Raw genomic sequence first — 20,847 nt, forward strand, 5'->3', positions numbered from 1 at the left:
GCTGTATGTGGATTGGGCCCTCCATCTCACTCATTGGCAAGTACAACTGCTGATTTACATTATAAGGCTAAAAATAAGTGCTGCTGGGGCAAATTAAGATGTTGAGTGGCTGGAGTCTTACTAACTGCACTTTGTAGTGTGTCCAATCATCCTGTAAGTGAAATAAAGGGGGGAGGGAGCAGGAGATCTGGGGCTCAGCAAAAAAACAACAGCCCAGGTCTCAGACCCCTAAAAACGCTCCTGCTGTGTATGTGCTCTCTACACCCACATGTAACCCTTTTGCTCGAGTGATTAAACAAATCAGGGATGGGATGATTAACCTGATGAGTTCTATCAGCAGAAGCCTTTTGCAAGGACTTTGACTGATGTAGTGGGATCTTCCCCATCTCCTTTCCCTGTGGCCCCACAAAAATTGACTCTGGGGAGGTTGGAAGAACCCCCAGAAAAATGTGTGGGAGGAGGACAAGTGTGAATGTTCCGTCTGGCAATCTGAAACACTTGCACTCACAGGAGAATAAGAAAAATGTGACACTGAATTTCTCCCCAGGAAACCACAGCTAACCATAGTTTCTTGTTACATATAAACTGGGAAACTATGGCTAATGGCTTCCCAACAAGCTAGGATATGAAGCCATAGTTTCAAGTTGTCTTCCAGATCTTGGCTTGATTGAAAGTCATTAATATAGCTTTTAGTTCACATGCAATGAGAAACTATAGTTAATTGCAGCTTCCTGCATTATGCCTACACCTGTCTAGACATGGACATTTATCATCCACACTACCTCACTCACCAAAATTTCCATGATTAGACAGGTGTGGGCATAATGCATGGGAGATGTTTGTTATAGTACTGGAGAGACTGGGTCCACAGCCCTCTAGGAGGTAAGTAAAACATAAGTGGCCTTATGTTTGAGACCAAGGTTGACGATCAGTAATGAAAGAGGACTGTTTTGAAGGTGAAGGGCAAAAGTAAGATCAGGGTCTAACCAGGGTTGAGCAACTGGGCCTGGTAACTGAGAAATCTATCCAAAGGCAATAAGGCAAAACTCTCTGATCCAAAACTCAGGTTCTATACAGCATTTTAGCATTGCAAGCTACCTGGGCAAAAAGATGAATGCATTTCTCACACAACTGCTTTCTAGCAGTTATTCTAATTCTTAAGCGGGTGGGGAGAAATCCTGACCTAAATCAAGCAGAATATATTATTTCTTATCTTGGCATATAGACTGCAGTGTAATAAATAATGAGAAAGATCATGTACTTGATCTGACCCACAGAGGCAGATATGAGATTTTAAGCTACTGCCTGCACATCTTCCTTAAAAACACATTGTGGACCTGATTTGAAAGAATGAGGCTGTAAAATATCCACCAGGTTGATTTAGGTCACAGAGAGATTTTCAAAGGTTATGATAGTCAAATGAAAGCCTATAAAATTTCGTGGTTTGGTATGAAGAGGTTGGCTTCTGAGTTTTGTTCTATAACTTCTCTGGAGCCTGAAGTCAGCTCTTGAAAATGAATCACCACAGAATCTCCATTGCCTAGATCCATTCTCAGACACCACAAACCCACTTCAAGAGTAGTGTAGTGAAGCAGAAACAGAGGGGAAGCTCAGCTCATGTACTTTTTTCACAGCAGGAGTGATTGCGTATTCTGCTGGAACTTTATTTGCAAGTGTTGCAAGCTTTGGAGTTTGGAGGACAGGTCTGGCCTGGAACAAAATCCCTTTGTTAAATTTACAAATAATAATAATATTAATAAAATATTGTGACAGTGACTGGTCCAAGGTTGCTCAGTGAACTTCATGGCTGATTATGGAACGGAACCCAAGCAACAAAGTTCAACATGCTAACCACTATCCCACCCTTTATTGGATCATTCTCAATTATTCTTGGAAATGTAGCTCTGGTGGTGGGATATGACTCTGGGGACAGATGTGACAAGCTCCTGCACTTCAAAATTTACCAGTATGTAGTTTCAGAACATGTGTACAGTGGTACCTCGGGATGCGAACAGGATCTGTTCCGGAGCCCTGTTCGCATCCTGAACAGAATGTAAGACATGACTGCGTGTCTGCGGGTCGTGTTTCGCCGCTTTCGCGCATGCGCGTGATGTCATTTGGACCGTCTGCGCATGCGCGAGCGACGAAACCTGGAAGTAACGCACTCCGTTACTTCCGGGTTGCCGCGGAACGCAACCCGAAAATACTTATCCTGAAGTGTATTTAGCCCTAGGTATGACTGTATTAAGTTAGATTCACCTTGCAATGTTAACTGAACCAAATATCTCCCCCACTCCTACTTCCCACATTGATGAGATGTATTTCTCTTTAAATTACAGCATTCCCCCCTAAATTTGCGTCTATACGTATCAATTAGCATATGCTAATTTTGTGCACAGCTGTTCCCTCTTTTGTACTCCTTTGTGAAGCAAAAGTGGCCACCCTATTTACCATCACAAACCATGTTTTCAGTCAAAATCTCTCCAAGTTTCTCTTCCCATTACCCTACGGGAGGTTCAAGATTTATGTGTATTCTTGTAAATATCTGAAACACTGAGGTGAAGAACATAGCTAGTAGGGCACTGAGTAATTACCACTCCTTTAGACACATACACTTCCAGTCAAAATCACAATCTCCTGTAATTTTAAATATCTATACAGGTGTGTATATGTGTGTGTACTTTGTTACAAGCCACAGCAAGGACTTTGAAGCAAATAACCTTCTCTGGGCTCAGAGAGTGAAGGCTACTTGTAACATCTGTAATCAGTGTGTGTATATTGTGGTGTATGTTTGTGTTGGTCTAATAAAGACAACTCTTATAAGCAGCTGATTTCTGTGGTGAGCTTCACCACTTGACAAAGCTTTCATGGCACACACAGTAGACACCCAACAAATACAGGGCAATTTAGACATAGTTTACAACACTTGGACAGCAAAACACTGGGGCTGCATTTGCACATCATGGTTTGTTTGAATGAAACAAACCATGGTCCCTAGTTGATGCAAAATGCTACGCCAAGGATTGTATTTCATTTCCTCCACATGCTAGTAGGTATTGTCAAAACAGTCCAGATTGGAGTGTTCGCAGTTAAACATTAATTGATGTGGAAACTGGGCTAATGCTTAGAGCAAAAAGCTTTTTCTTGTTGGAGAATAAATCTATTAAATGCTGCATAGATGGGAGTTAAGAAATTTTGGGATGATGTGTTAGAAGTATTCATATTATGAGCTGTGGACTGGAAAACAGATTAGGTGTTGGTTCTGTTGTGTTGCTTAAAAGATACTGTAAGTGCAAAAGAAAATGATTTTGTTATACAAAAGGATAAAGGGACACAAATAAGAAATTAGAAATGACAATATTCAAAAACCAGTGGGGGAGCATTTCAACTATGCTGTTGCTTGGGTCAACACTTAATGGATCACAAAAAGTTTATGCCATAAACTTTTAGGTGCTACAAGGCTCTTTGTTGATTTCAATGCAAAAAAAGCTCCTCTGGAAATTGATTTTGTTATGAACTTATTAATATTTATTCATCAATTAATACTGGCAGTTTTTGAAAATTAAAGCAATGCCCTCATAAAAAGAATAGTTGGAGACAGTCTGTTATGTTGCATAACTGGGGAAGGTAATACTTGTCATTTTAATTCAGTCAAAGAATCTAAATGTTGGCACAAACTTTCTAATTTTAATTGATGGCTGGTTTAACTGTGATGTGTTCTGAAACACTAACTGCATTGTTAATTAAATCCCAGGTAAATGTGACTTTGTACCTTTTTACCCATGTATGGGAACGTGAATAAAATATTACTTAAAAGCGGGATATTTTTGGCACATACTGATAAAGTTTTATACCTTTGTACAGAGAAGTCCGTCTTCATCCTTTTTTTTTTTTTTTAGTAATATTTATTGAAGTTTCAAATAATCACAAAAATAAGAAAAAAATAATAAAACAAAAAATACAAAATACTAAAAAATAAAAACAATTAAAAACAAATCAGTCCTCCCGAGGACTTCCGGTTAGCGCCGGCGCTTAATGGCGGATCTCAACCGGAGCTCCGGGAGAGATCTGCTTCGCGGGTTCGGGTCCTGTCAGCTACGGCGAAGCGGGGACCCTTAAAAATCACAGGCGCGTTGCCTGTGAACCGGAGACTCGGCGGGCACCTTTGCGCCCCCCCGACGCTGCAAAATAGCCTTTTTAAAGGCTGCGGAGCAGCGGAGGGGTTTTGGAGCGGTGCTGAGAGTCGTCTTCACCCAGCCTGCGAAGCGAAGCCGCGTCGCCATTAGCGGAGAGCGCTGACTTCTTCCCGTGAAATTGGATTAAAAGAACAACTATCCGTGAGTAGGATTGACTGCTAAAATATAATCGGACTCTAAAATAAAGAAATTGGGCACCGAGACGGATAAGCACTAAAAAGGAAGTCTGCTTTCCGTTCTGTAGCAAGATCAAAGCGAAAGGCACTCTAGCTGTAACTGCTTGAGAGGAAACTTGTGGGAATTAAGAAATCCACCACCAAAACAAAGAACTCCCCCCCCCCGAAGGCAGGAGGGGGGGGGGAAAGAAGATTTTAAAGTGTTTCCCTGCCAATTTATAAGAATTGGATTAAGTACCGCTGCTCTTTAACCTGGGATCGGACTGCCGGAGAAAAGGAACCGGCTAAGGACTGTTGCTATAAGAAGGCTAAAAAGTATCTTAAATTGACTTTGGTCACTTCCAATTTGAAACACTGTTTTTGTGGCATTGCAAAGTTACTTACAGGACACTATTGATTGGGATCCCCTTGAAAGAGAAAAGAAAAATTGAAAGGGACTAGGAAACTTTTATTCCTTTTTCTGAAGAGTGTGGGATTATTTTGAGAAGTATAGAACTGACTCTACGCCCTCTAGAGGACCTACAAATTGTTTCAGCAACAAGTGGAGTTTAAAATCTGAGAACTTTTGTTTGTGAGCTCCAAAGTCTGGGAATGACCTTGACTAAAAGACTTTGTTATGGCAGATGGTAAAGAGAAAGGGGATTTACAAGAAACAACCTTGAGATCTGGCAGACAATATAAAATTGACCCTTTCATGCAAAGAAGGGCTTCTGTAACAGGAGCCTCTGGAACTATAGTGGCTGCAAAGCCAAAAGTGAAAGCAATGTCTACAGAAGAATCATTTGCTAAGGTATTGGAGAAGATAAATGACTCTTTGGAGGAACTAAAAAAGCAAGGCGCAGAGACTAAATTGCAAGTTGCTGAAACTAAAGTACAAGTTGCTGAAACAAATAAAAAAATTGAAGAAATCTCTGGGAAAATTGACTTAAATACCAAAAGTATAACTGACCTTGGGAACAAAGTGAACTCAAATGCAGAAGCAATTGGGAAATTATTGGAAGATTCATCTATAACACGAAAGATAGCTGAGGAAGCTAAGGAAATTGCAACTGCTGCGGAGGAAAAATTTCCACCAGTATACAAGAAATTGGACGAGTATGAGCTGGCACTCTCTATGCAGGATATGCAACGCAAGGAGAGGAATTTAAGGATCAGACTTGTGCCGGAAAAGGAAGGAGACAACTTGGTGGATTATTTGACAAAAGAATTTTCTGATTTTTGGAAGCAGGAGTTGGAGAAAGAGGACTTTAAGATAGAAAGTGCATTTAGATTGGGAACAAGACAGAAGAAGAATCGACCCAGAGATTGTCTTATCACTCTAAGATCAAAGGAGGAGCGAGATAAAATACTGAACCTGCACTACCAAACAACCCTTCGAATTGAAGATTTTTTAAAAAAAACAAAAAAAAACAAATCAGTCCTCCCATTACTTGTCTTTCATTGGCTTATTTCCCTGACCTCCTCACACCTCCCTTTTTTGTATTCTAGGTCAATTATCCATTTCAGCAAATCCTTTCCCTCTTTTCAAATTTTTGTCCTGTAAATTTATCTTGAAACTAATATAATTTTACTTTCCCTCCTTTCACCAATTAACAGTCTATTTTTCCTAAGTCTTTATAGCATATCTCCTAAAGTCACATAGATTCATTCCAACATCCTTCTAACATTCATTAATTTTACAATGTTTCTGTAAATAGTCTTTGAATTTCTTCCAATCTTCCTCCACCAACTCTTCTCCCTGGTCTCGGATTCTGCCAGTCATTTCCGCCAGTTCCATATAGTCCATCACCTTCATCTGCCATTCTTCCAGGGTGGGTAGTTCTTGTGTCTTCCAATACTTTGCGATGAGTATTCTTGCTGCTGTAGTAGCATACATAAAGAAAGTTCTATCCTTCTTTAACACCAATTGGCCGACCATGCCCAGGAGAAAGGCCTCTGGTTTCTTCAGAAAGGTATATTTAAATACCTTTTTCATTTCGTTATAGATCATCTCCCAGAAAGCCTTAATCCTTGGGCATGTCCACCAAAGGTGAAAGAATGTACCTTCAGTCTCTTTACATTTCCAACATTTATTATCGGGCAAATGATAAATTTTCGCAAGCTTGACTGGTGTCATGTACCACTTGTATATCAATTTCATTATATTCTCTCTTAAGGCATTACATGCCGTGAACTTCATACCTGTGGTCCATAACTGTTCCCAGTCAGCCATCATAATGTTATGTCCAATATCTTTTTTTTTTAATAATATTTTATTAGATTTTACAGGAAAAAAGAAAAAAGCCATACAAAAAAGAACAATACATATTAAAACACCAACAAATACCAACAATTAAAAAGAAAAAGAATATTAAAAAAATTAACAAAAAAGAAAGAAGAAAAAAAGGAAAAAAAGAAAAAGAAAAAGACCTCTTTTCAAATTCTTATCATTCATTACCTTATTTTCCTGACTTCCACCCGCTCCCTTTCTTGTATTCCACTTTGAAATTGATCAGCAAATTCATTCTTATTAGTTTTATCCTTATACAGTTTCCCTCACATATTATACTTTCCCAATCCTTATTTACTAGAACCCCTTCATTTCATTTCAATGTCATCAGCATTCAAAGATTTTACAGTGTTTTTGTAAATAGATTTTAAACTTCATCCAGTCCTCCTCCATCCGCTCTTCTCCTTGATCTCGTATTCTGTCAGTCATTTCTGCCATTTCCATGTAGTCCATTACTTGCATCTACCATTCTTCCAGGGTGGGTAGATCTTGTGTCTTCCAATGCTTTGCAATAAGTATTCTTGCTGCTGCTGTGGCGTACATAAAGAAACTCCTATCCTTCTTTAACACCAATTGGTCGACCATGCCCAGGAGGAAAGCCTCTGGTTTCTTCAGAAAGGTATACTTAAATACCTTTTTCATTTCATTATAAATCATCTCCCAGAAGGCCTTAATCCTTGGGCACGTCCACCAAAGGTGAAAAAATGTACCTTCAGTTTCTTTACATTTCCAACATTTATTATTGGGCAAATGATAAATTTTTCCAAGCTTGACTGGGGTCATGTACCACCTGTACATCATTTTCATAATATTCTCTCTTAAGGCATTACATGCCGTAAATTTAATTCCAGTGGTCCATAACTGTTCCCAGTCAGCAAACATAATGTTATGTCCGACATCTTGTGCCCATTTTATCATAGCAGATTTTACCGTTTCATCCTCAGTATTCCATTTCAACAACAAGTTATACATTCTTGACAGTATCTTGGCATTGGGTTCTAACAGTTCTGTTTCTAATTTTGATTTTTCCACCTGGAATCCAATTTTCTTATCCAAGTTATAGGCCTCTCTTACTTGAAAGTAATGTAACCAATCTCGCACCTTATCTTTAAGTTTCTCATAACTCTGCAGTTTCAATTTATCACCCTCCTGCTCCAAGATTTCCCAATATTTTGGCCAGTTAGTCTCCATGTTAAGTTTTTTCAGGGCCTTTGCTTCCATAGGCGATAACCACCTTGGCGTTTTATTCTCCAATAGATCTTTATACTTAATCCAGACATTAAATAATGCTTTTCTGACAATATGATTTTTAAATGCCTTGTGTGCTTTTACCTTACCATACCACAAGTATGCATGCCACCCAAATACATTATCATACCCTTCCAAATCTAGAATATCCGTGTTCTGAAGAAGTAGCCATTCTTTCAGCCAGCAAAAAGCTGCTGCTTCATAGTACAACTTAAAGTCCGGCAGGGCAAATCCCCCTCTATCTTTTGTGTCCGTAAGTATCTTAAATTTTATTCTGGGTTTTTTGCCCTGCCAGACAAATCTAGAAATATCTCTTTGCCACCTCTTGAAACAGTCCAACTTGTCTATGATCTGCAATGATTGAAACAAAAACAACATTCTCGGCAATACATTCATCTTAATGACTGCAATTCGGCCCAGTAAGGAAAGCTTCAAATTTGACCAAATTTCTAGATCTTTTTTCACTTCTGTCCAACACTTCTCATAATTATCTTTAAACAAGTTAACATTTTTAGAAGTCATATTCACCCCCAGGTATTTTACTTTCTTTACCAATAATAAATCTGTCTCCTTCTGAAACTTCTCTTTCTCAATTGGCGTTAAATTTTTTTCCAAGACCTTAGTTTTTAACTTATTCAATTTAAAGCCTGCTACCTGACCAAATTCCTGGATCAATTCCAAGGCCCTTTTAGTGCTAGAAACTGGCTCCTGCAATGTCAAAACTAGGTCATCTGCAAAAGCTTTAAGTTTATATTGTTTCTCTCCGACCTGGATACCTTGGATCTGTTGGTCCCTTCTAATCATATTCAGCAACACCTCCAGGACCGAAATGAAAAGCAATGGGGAAATTGGGCAGCCTTGTCGTGTCCCTTTCTCAATTTTAACCTCTTCTGTCACCACATTATTAACTATTAATTTAGCCTTTTGTTCTGAATAAATCGCACCTATACCATTTTCAAATTTTTCCCCCACTCCCATCCCCTGAAGATTCTTTTTCATAAAATTCCAAGAAATGTTGTCAAAAGCTTTCTCTGCATCTATAAATATCAAAACTGCTTTTGAATTTATATTCACTTGTAGCTTTTCCAAAATATTAATTATATTCCTCGTATTGTCCGATAGATGTCTACCGGGGAGAAAGCCAGCTTGGTCTTTATGTATCATCTCTGCCAATACTTTTTTCAATCTCTTCGCTAAAATATCAGCAAAAATTTTATAATCCACATTAAGCAGGGATATGGGGCGGTAGTTTCTAAGTTGTGTCTTTTCAGACTCATTTTTCGGTATAAGTGTGATGAAAGCTTCTTTCCACGACTCTGGCGCTTTTTTCCCCTCCAAAATTTCATTACAAACCTTTAACAGTTGAATTAAATAGTCTTTCATAGTTCTGTAATATTTGGAGGTTAACCCATCGTTATGTCCAATATCTTGTGCCCATTTAATCATAGCAGATTTCACCATTTCATCCTGAGTATTCCATTTCAACAGCAAGTTATACATTCTTGACAAATTCTTAATTTTAGGATCTAGCAGTTCTGTTTCCAATTTTGATTTTTCCACCTGGAAGCCAATTTTTTTGTCCAAATTATATGCCTCCATTATTTGATAGTAATGAAGCCAATCTCGCACTCTATTTTTAAATTTTTCAAAACTCTGCAGTTTTAATCTGTCTCCCTCTTGTTCCAGAATTTCCCAATATTTCGGCCATTTGGCCTCCATATTGAGCTTTTTCTGAGCCTTCGCTTCCATTGGTGACAACCACCTTGGGGTTTTATTTTCAAGCAAATCCTTATATCTTATCCAAACGTTGAACAGTGCTTTTCTGACAATATGGTTTTTAAACGCTTTATGTGCTTTGACCTTATCGTACTACAGATATGCATGCCACCCAAAAACATTGTTAAAACCTTCTAGATCCAGCACGTCAGTGTTCTCAAGAAGCATCCATTCTCTCAGCCAGCAAAAAGCAGCTGATTCATAATAAAGTTTTAAGTCTGGCAGGGCAAATCCACCTCTTTCTTTAGCATCAGTTAATATCTTGAATTTTATTCGAGGTTTCTTGCCCTGCCAGACAAATCTAGAAATATCTCTCTGCCACTTCTTGAAACACTCCATTTTATCTAATATTTGCAATGTTTGAAACAAAAACAGCATCCTTGGCAGTACATTCATCTTTATCACAGCAATTCGGCCTAGCAATATTAACTTCAGATTTGACCATATTTCTAGATCCTTTTTCACTTCTGTCCAACATTTTTCATAGTTATCCTTAAAGAAATTCACATTCTTAGCAGTCATGATAACCCCTAGGTATTTCACTTTCTTAACCAGTGTTAATCCTGTCTCCTTCTGAAACCTTTCTCTCTCCGTCACTGTTAAATTTTTCTCTAAAACTTTAGTTTTCATCTTATTCAACTTAAATCCCTCTACTTGTCCAAATTCTTGGATCAGTTCCAGTACTATTTTGGTACTAGATTCTGGCTCCTGTAATGTCAATACCAAATCATCAGCAAATGCTTTCAATTTGTACTGTTTAGCTCCAACTTGTATACCTTTAACTGTTTGGTCCCTCCTAATCATATTTAAAAGAACTTCCAGGACCGATATAAAAAGCAATGGAGAGATTGGGCAACCTTGTCGTGTTCCTTTCTCTATCTTAAATTCTTCCGTCACTACATTATTCACAATTAATTTAGCCTTTTGTTCTGAATAAATTGCACCTATACCATTTTCAAAACCTTGACCAACCCCCATCCCCTGTAGGTTTTTCTTCATAAAACTCCAAGAAATATTGTCAAAGGCTTTCTCCGCGTCCACAAATATAAAAACTGCTTTAGTATTAATATTCACTTGTAACTTTTCTAAAATGTTAATTATATTCCTCGTATTGTCAGACAATACGGGGAGAAAACCGGCTTGGTCTTTATGGATTTCTTCTACTAATACCTTTTTTAATCTTTTGGCCAAAATATCTGCAAAAATTTTGTAATCCACATTAAGCAAGGATATGGGGTGGTAATTCTTAAGCTGTGTCTTCTCAGACTCTACTTTCGGTATAAGTGTAATGTAGGCTTCCTTCCATGACTCTGGCGCCCTTTCCCCTTCCAATATTCCATTACAAACTTCTTTTAATGGCTGTATTATCCATTCTTTCAGGGATCTATAGTATCTTGAAGTCAGTCCATCCGGTCCTGGAGATTTACCCAATTGCATATTCTGGATGGCCCCTTCTATCTCTTGCTCCGTTATTTTGTAGTTCAACATTAGCTTATTTTCTTGAGAGATTTTTTGTAATCCATTTGTTTTCAAAAAACAATCAATGTCCATTTGTTTCTGGGTTTCCTGTGTATATAGTTGTTTAAAATACCTCTGAAAACACTTTCTAATCTCCACTGGATTCTGTATATTTTTTCCTTCTACTTCCAAATTTATGATAGTGTTAAGTTTTTGTCTTTTTTTCATTTGCCAAGCCAGCAGTTTTCCACATTTATTTGCCGATTCAAATGTCTTTTGTCTCATCTGTTTAATTTTCCATTCTATTTCCTGGTTCATCATTTTCATATATTGTACTTGGTATAACTTTATTTCTTTCAAAATCTCCTGCGACTTTGGTTCCACTCTCAGTTTCTTCTCTCCTTCCTTTATTTTCTCCAATATTTTATCTTTTTTCTCATTTTGGACTCTCTTTTGAATCGCATTCTGTTGTATCAAAAACCCTCTCATAACCGCTTTGCTTGCGTCCCAGATTACTCTTTTTTCTACAGTGGTGTTCATATTTATCTCAAAATAGTCTCTCAGAGTTTTTTGGGCCTTCTTAGTCACTTCTTCATTCCTAAACAATGTGTCATTCATCCTCCATCTGAAGGAACCAGTTGGTGTTAGTTTCAATTCCATCTTTACAGCATTATGGTCGGAGCAGGTTTTCGGGCATATTTCCACCTTTCTAGTTTTTGGAGCCAGCCCTCTAGTTACCCAAATTTGGTCAATTCTTGTCCATGTCATTTTGGCCTCAGAGAAGAAGGTTCCCTCTCTTCCCAAAGGGTTTTTAATTCTCCAAATGTCAACTAAGTCCATATTGTCAGTCATATCAAAGAAAGTCTTTGGCAATCTGCCATCCTTAGTGACTACCTGTCTCTGTGCTTTATCCATATTTGTAGACACTACTCCATTCATATCCCCCATCAAGATCATATTGTAATCCATATAGTCCATCAGAGTCTCAGGTAGCTTCTTAAAGAATTCAGATTTTCCCTCGTTTGGTGCATAAATACCTAATATCAAAAACTTCTCTCCTTGCGATTGGATTTCAATTGCTACAAATCTTCCTTGATCATCTTTAAAAAGAAATTTCGGTGATAAGCTCTCCTTTGCATAAAGTACTACTCCTCTTTTTTTTACTTTGTCTGATGAAATAAATTCTTGTCCCAATCTTTTATTTACCAGTATTTTCCTATGTAGCCTTATCACATGTGTTTCTTGTAAACAAATCAAGTCCAATTGTTCCTTTTTTAGTACATGAAAGACTCTTCGTCTTTTCTCGGGGGAATTCATCCCATTAATATTCCAGCTCAATATGTGCAGTGCCATGATGTAATTACTTTAAGTCACCTCCAACTGCGCCCAGTGCTTGTTCTTGTTCTGACGGTGGTGCTGGTATCCCTTTCGCTGGGTAGTCCAATCCGAAATTTAGCTTTGCTAAGTCCAGTATAGGTGATCTTTTGTCCAATACTCCTTGCTCTAGTACTCTGTCTGGTGATCTTCTGTCCGGTACTCCTGGTTCTTTTCCAAGTCCCTTCTGTAGATCCTCTTCGTGGGTGCTCAAAAAATTGTCTTTATCTTCAACTGATCTTATTTTTATTTTTCTTCCTTTGAAGCTGAAGAAGAAGAAGAAGAGTTTGGATTTGATATCCCGCCTTTCACTCCCTTTAAGGAGTCTCAAAGCGGCTAACATTCTCCTTTCCCTTCCTCCCCCACAACAAACACTCTGTGAGGTGAGTGAGGCTGAGAGACTTCAGAGAAGTGTGACTAGCCCAAGGTCACTCAGCAGCTGCATGTGGAGGAGCGAAGACGCGAACCCGTTTCCCCAGATTACGAGACTACCGCTCTTAACCACTACACCACACAGCTCTGAAGCTGAAGGATAGGCCTTGAGGAAATTCCCACCTAAAGATGATACTGTTCCTTCTCAGCAGAGCAACCAAATCTCCGTAATTGACCCTAAGGTCCAAAAGATATTTCGGGATATCTTTGAATATTTCCACTCTTGACTGCAATATTCCCAAAGGCTTCTGAAAGTGCCAGCCCAAAATTTTATCTCTCTCCTCTTTGGATCTGAGGGTAATCAAACAGTCTCTTATTCTATTCTTCTTCCCTCCTCTTCCAAGCCTGAAGGCACTCACGATTTTCACTCCTTCTTGTTCCAAGTCCAGCTTCCAAAACTGCAAATTCCTGCGTAAGAAATTCTATCAAAGTATTTTTCTCCAATTCAGGTACGCCTCTAATCCTCAAGTTCGTCTGTTTTTCCTTGAACTCAATCATAGAAAGAATCAGCCTATGATCCTCAACCTGTCTCTGAATATCTGGAACTCTCTTTGTTTCCAGTTGTGTTACTTTGGCTTCCACAACTTCCACTTTTCCCTTAGCTTCCTCTGCAATTTGACGGGTCGAGGCAGACTCCTGTATCAGTTTCTGTATTGCTTCTATATTAGTATTCACCTTTTGTCCCAGACTATTTATACTTTCTGTATTAATGTCAATTTTGGCATTTGTGGCATCCACCTTCGCATTAGATGCATCAACTTTTATATTTGTCTCATCTACTTTCCTGCTGAGTTTTTCCAAAGATTCATTTATTTTACCTAGCACCACCGCTAGAGCCTCTTCTGATGACATTCCTCTTTGTTTAGATTGAGTTGGCGCAGCTGCAGATAGTACAGAAGGACCAGATGCTGATGCTCTTCGCTGCCAAGGCTTCCCAGATCTCGTTGTTGATAAAGTTGAGAAGTCCGTCTTCATCCACCCAGTCCACAGGTCCCCGATCTAAAATGGTTATACATTGCTGTTGACAACTTTGTATATTTTGGGAGCCACCTTGAACACAATTTATTGTATGGAAATGCAGCACACAAATGTGTTTAATCTAATATTGTTGAATGAATGCACCCAATTTGGCATGTGGAAGGAATCACTATTTAACTATGTGCATGGCTTGCGAGGCAGCTTGCTTTTGACATCATTCCTTCTATTTCTGATGTTTAGGTTGTGAACACATTTGCTTATTTGCCAAAATGTTACCATGTACACACAAAAAAGAGGTCTTACCGAAGGTTTGTGTGTGTGTGGAAACCCTAAGGTTGTAAAAGTACAAAAAATCCCTAAGGGGTGGGAACCCCAATCAGGAATAAGACATGCTCAGAAGCCGTGGAATGTTTGCTGATTATTCTGGGGGCTGGGGCTGGAAAAACAAGTGGAGGTGGACATGGCTGGCTGACTAGAACAGGGAACAGAATTCCACATTGTAAGAAGTTTTTTTTTTACTGCGGGTCCTGCATGTGCCACTGCTTAACTTGTTTTCAGCAACTTTCAGGCTCAATACATAGTGAAAATTTACCTGATGCCATGTGATGATTTCCGCATGGATTAACTTTAACCCACATTCCAACTCTGCAATTCTATAATTCTTAACACCGCCATTTGCCTTTGTGAATTGACACTTTAACTGATGTATAAGGATTCTTCCGAAATCCAACAAATTGTGCATGCAGCCAAGAGCTCAACGTAGCTCAGCAGAATAGCATCTGTCTTCTGTACATTAAGAAGACCTTTCCATTGTACACACCAGCTTGCAAATTGCAGTTGCATATACAGACAGCAAATAAGTTATGATCAACAATTAGATGCTGAAAATTACATCCTTAATGCATTACATTTAATATCTATTTGGAAAAAGACCTTTAGGTTCTTAATTGGCACTTTCTGGAATAACCATAGCTTACTGGCTAGCTAGATACCAATTCACATACTTATTTAATATCAATTAACACATTCCGTAATTTGAAACCTAATTAGCTTGCTATAGCTATTCTATCAAATGGCAATTAAATGCTTGAAATTTCTAACAAGTTGGCTGTACGAAGATAATTAAGTATGCATTCGCTTAAGTAATTTTTTACTTAATTACATCACAAACTAATTTTGGCTACATGTATTAGACCTTTCAATAAATGGAGCTTTATCAATCAATTGGCATCTAATGAACCCATTATTCATTTTCTGCCCATGATTGCTATTTTTCCTTTAGCTTCCTATTACAATAGTACTGTAGAGTTGACATTGTTCATATTCACAGTCTGGAGTTTCTTTTCATTTCTTGAACATTCTTCCTGACACTGTTGCCTCAGTGCTGCTTTTATTATCTCCCTGTCAAAAGACATGCATGGATAGATGGCGTTTGCTTGTTTAAGTTCACTGAGTCAAGCAATAATATACAGATTGGGTCTTTTCCTCCCAGAGCCTAACCTGTTGTTGTTGTTTAGTCATTTAGTCGTGTCCGACTCTTCATGACCGCATGGACCAGAGCACGCCAGGCACTCCTGTCTTCCACTGCCTCCCGCAGCTTGATCAAACTCATGTTCATAGCTTCGAGAACACTGTCCAACCATCTCATCCTCTGTTGTCCCCTTCTCCTAGTGCCCTCCATCTTTCCAAACATCAGGGTGTTTTCCAGGGAGTCTTCTCTTCTCATGAGGTGGCCAAAGTATTGGAGCCTCAGCTTCAGGAAGAGCCTAAACTATATGTCTTCAAAGTGCAGTGCTGCTCCCTTGAAGATCATTCAGGGCCAGCCCTACCATTGGAGTGATGCAGCTGCAGGGAGCGGACAAACTGGGTGTCCATGCAGCCTGCTGTGTGCCCCTAAGCCTGCTGCCTTAAGGAGAAGAGAAGGAGACTGTCCTGTACTGAAGTAAGATTCAGCTACTGAATCTAGTTGGCTTTTGTACAAGGAATGGGGTGAAGGAACCACTTGCTTCCGGCAGCAAAATGTCTTGGGCTGACTCTGAGAATTGTGAATCCCTACCAATTTGCATGGGTGCCTTCTTCTTCATGTAAAATACGCAGCAGGGGTCTCTTAACAACTCTCAGCACCCTTAGCAAACTACAGTTTCTGGGATTCTTTGGAAGATTCAAAAATGATATGCTACTGCTTTGAATGTGTAGCGTAGATGGGGTCTAAGTGTTTTACCTTGGTGTTGGGAAAGAATCTCTTCAGTAGAGAAGATACAGGAAATGTCTTCCATTTTTTCCTTCTAATCTGCCTAATAAACCTTTGAACAATGCCTTCATATTTTGCTTTCTAACTTGCTGTATTGATGTTTGATTGACTTAAACAAAAGTGAAGCATCTGGAACTCTTGCTGGTGGGAGTGGGGAATGGAATGAATATGAATTTTAACTTTAGTTCTACCTCAAATTGAATTTAATTATTCTTTAGCTCACCCAGCCCATTCTTTTTTTCTGGGGGTCCTCAAGGGTATGCAGTACCAACACCTTTTTTTCTAGAAGAAAAGCACTGCGCCCAGCAATTATGGGAATTACTTTCAGGTGTTCAGAGATTTGTTCAACAGAAACAGTTCATTCCAAGCAGCTTCAGAGGTGCAATTTTCATCACAATGCAAATGGCTGCATTATTTTTTGCCAAAACCCATAGCAAGGGAGACAATGTTTACCTTACCTCCATAATTATCAGCTCTCATCCCAAGGGCATCTTTTAAAATTTCATTTTAGCAGCAAAGGTGCGTTTAATGTCACACCTATACTGGTCTTCAGTAGCCTGCTTTGCTGTTTAAGTGCTCAGGTGGTCTTAATCCTTGTTACACCTTCACTGAGATTTCCTTGTCTTCCTTCTCTGCTGCCTGGAAAAGCCCAAAAAACTACAGTAGCAGCAGCAGTGGTGGCACTGCCAAGAGACGCAGTGTGGGATTCTCTGACTTTCCCTAGCAGATATTACAACAACTAGCTGCTGCGGCCAACTGGCGGCACATGTGTTGGTTCCCAGAATCCCATGTGAACTGACCCTGAGTTAAGTTTATTCCCTTCCCCGCTGCATAAGAGTGCCTAGGATCACAGCTTGGACATCACTGCATGGATTATGCTTTTTCAGTGTACAGATAATACATATCAAAACAGAAAGGGTGTGCATAAGAGAAATGATTGGAAACATCAACCATGTTTCACACAGGTACCTCTATCAGGGAACAAGGATTACAGCTCCCTGTAAGGGGACATTCAGTGGCATGTGATGCCAGCTGATGTGCAGACTGCAGATTAATTAATTAATAATAATTAGGCACATTTTTGCACTGAAGTGCTTCAAAGTGACCTATGCGGTAAAAATAAAACAATGAAGACATTAAAATCAGATAAAAACAGCAATAAGCCAAAACTAGAAGGCTCATCTGACAATATATTTGAAAGGAACAAGTCCTACGCACCCCACTTAAAGGATGAGCATGACAAAGGCCATCAGCATATCTAACTATCTCCCAATTAAAAGCCATAAGCTTGGGTAAATAAAAATGTTTTTGCCTGGCACTTAGAAGCAGACAGCAGTGACACAATATGGTCCCCCCCCCCTTTTGCCTGCATATATTGTTCATTATGTTTTCATTTCCTGGGATTAATTTGTGTAGAAAAGTGCTTTTGATTCTCCTTTGCTATTATTTGCAGATCATGCTTACATCTTTCATAAACTAAAATGCATCCCCCTGGTCTTCCACTGCTGTCTTCTAAACAAAATTTTCCAAATTGATTTCAGCCTCTGGTCACCATTCTCTTGCCCACTGGGGCAAATTAAGGGCCTCACACAGGAACGTGGTTGTACAAATGTAGATGTCAGACCCATCTGATTTCCCTGACCATGGCAAACCCTGGAGAGCAGTAAAACTAGAATTTTATTTTAAAATAATATTCATTTAACAAACTTAGAAGTATCTACAGAAGACTGTGGAGTACAGTGAAAGATTGTGTCATTAGGATCTCTCTTTTTTATATTTTGTAAATACATTGTCGGAGAAAGTATTTCATGGATAGCGAGATATTTCATCTGTTTTTGTGAGTGAACAAATTATGCTTGAGAGAAACCCAGCGTGGTGTCACAGTAGTTGGGCATAAGTAGTTTAGGAACAATTTATTATAGACAACGTAGTAGACTTTCAGGATTTTAGTGTAATTCCCTTCCTGTTTCCTAACTATGCACTTAACATCTAAGATAGGGTTGTTTATTTCCCTTTGAATTTATAAATCTGGAGGGAACGCTGCCTATTACATGATGGAACTCATTGCTTTGTATAGGTTTATATGAGGCAAATCTTAACACCGGGCTGGGTGGGTGGATTATGCAGATATGTCTCTCCACCCAGCTCTCTTGAATCAGCCAATTGCCAAATGTGTGGGTGGCAGCCTGTGGAAACCCCTGAAATGGGGCATTCCAAGGACAAGAAGTGGTGCAGCTGAGTCAGCACAGGATCTGCTGAATCCTGAGCTGGTCTCACTGCTGTCACATAATGGCAATAACACCACACCAAATCGTCCTCCCCCACACCTTTAGCTGCAACTGTCATAAGCTGCAGGGCTGTGGATGTGGCAGTACCTGTGGCCCTGCCACTTCCCTAACCCCCACAAGTGTGAGGGTTACTATGTGCTATTCTGTCTTTCCCTTTCATGGCAGGAACCTAGATATCTGTAATGTAAGGGTGTGTGGAAGCACTGTCCTGATTGTAAGAGATTTAGAGCACAATCCTATGCATATCAGCTTTGGGAGAGGTGGTCCACATCTCTAACCATCTTTGTTATCCTCCTCTGAACTAATGTGGCTATATCCTCCTTGAGGTGCAGCTGTCAGACCTGGACAGAGGGAGGTCAAACAAGAACAGAAAAAAGTGGGCCCATTAGCTATCACTACAGATGGATGTAGGAGACACCAAATGAGCTGTTTGAAATGTAGACTGCCTCACATTTGCCCTATTTCAAGGCAGACCTACATCCCTTGGAATCCAAGGTTGTTGTAATGTGTCATGGTGCAATGTAAGAAAACAACCACTCGGGTTCTGTAATGGTCAGCCCTAGTTTGTCCCAAGGGGTTTTTTGTAGTGGCTTGCTGTGTGAGCCAGCAAACAACCAAAAGAAAGCTCCACCTGTAAGTGGATAATAAAGAGTGTTCTTGTTACCAGCTGCTTGAATTGTGTGTTTCCACAATCCTGCTTATGCGTAAACTAGAGCTGTGAATTACAGAAAGCCCCTAGCAGTTGTTTTCATGCATTTCTTTTTTATTATTATTAAATGTTACAAAAAAAAATGAATAGAAAAAAAGAATTAGAAACAATACATAACCATACATAAAAACATTTTGTCTACACAATTTTCCAGAATTTTCATGCATTTCATAATGGCACATTACAGCAAAGTCTGACTCAAAATGGGGATTGCCCTGTTTTAATCAGCCTTCCCTGGTGGTCCCTCCTTCCCTTGGTTCCATTTTTTGAAAAACTGCCATTGAGATGGAGAGTGACCAATCAGTGACCAATCTGTACTGTTTGACATGTGGTGAAATGACGGTGTCATCAGTGGTGGACTTTGGGCTTTCAAATGTCAACAGTGCCTTTTGCAACACCAATATTCAATGCCACCCCACTTCTCGCCTTCCATTCTAAGTCATTGTTTCAGCACCCCCTACAGCGTCCTCTCAGCTCGGCACCCAGTGCAGGTAAACCAGTTGTGCTCCCCTAAATCCACTTATGGCGTCATTCTTTAAATGTATGTGTGACTTGCAACCTAACTTGTTTTTGGCATCATTCCATCTATTTCTGACATTCAGGCCATTGTTTCTGTAGCCAAAATGGCACCATCAATATAAAAGAGAGAGTGGGCTGTTAGGAGGCTTACGGGAGTATCATGATGCAGAGGTCTTGCTAGAGTCAAGGGAGGGTTCTCCTTAATTGGAAATGAAGCTTCTGAGAGTTCATACCTGGAAATAAGGGATTGTAGTTTTCTCTGCCTCCTGATTCAATTATTGCTTGAATATAGTAGTAGATGAGAGCCAGATACCAGGTGGGAAGGCAACTCAGAGATAAGGAGTAAGGAGAGAGAAAGAGGCATGGATGAGAACAGAGATGATGGTTTTCATTTCATTTTCATTTTTTCTCTACTTGTGCTAGGTTTCAGGGAAGGGCAAGGAGACATCATACAGAAAAAGGAGAATACCATGAACCAGAAGACATTTGAAAGTAAATGCAAGAAGCTGAACCTGAGCAAGAACTTCAACCTAGTTTTCATAGGCTGGCAGCTTCAGGTGGGCAGGGACAGTGTCCCTTTCTGTACCCCTGCACGCAACATTGAGAACAACTTGTCTAAAGGGTTATGAACCTGCAGCCAACCCACTTCAACCTGTACTATTTTCAAAAAATGTTTCCTTCAATAAAAGAAAGCAACAAAAATTCATTAAAAAACAATAAAGCGCATTGCAGCTAGAGGCCTAGGCTAGAACCTTGCTCCTTTAAGAGCTAGATTTTATTTGCTGCTTGATGGGACACAATCTTTCTCAGGATTCTAATGCCCTCATAGAACTATAATTCTCAGAATTCTCCAGGAAGAGGGATTGACTGTTAAAACACTCTGGAGTAATCTGTGAGGGGACTGGGGTCTTCTAACAACTCTCAGCACCCTTAACAACTATGCTCCCCATGAGTGGTATGATACTGCTTTATGGGGCTCCTCAACCTGGGAAGGTAGCTCATCTAGAAGGAAAACTCTTATCCTAAACTTCCACTGTGTTGCGGCTACACTCATTCATGAGAAAGGCTTCAGAGGTAAACCCTGAGGAAAAATCTGTACCTGCTGCCTTGCAGGACATCTTCAAAAGAAGAAAAGGCTAAGGAGTAAACTCTACACAAATCTGGAGTGGGGTC

The sequence above is a fragment of the Podarcis filfolensis genome (genome assembly GCF_964270895.1).
Source record: "Podarcis filfolensis genome assembly, chromosome: 6".
Lineage (NCBI taxonomy): Eukaryota > Metazoa > Chordata > Lepidosauria > Squamata > Lacertidae > Podarcis > Podarcis filfolensis.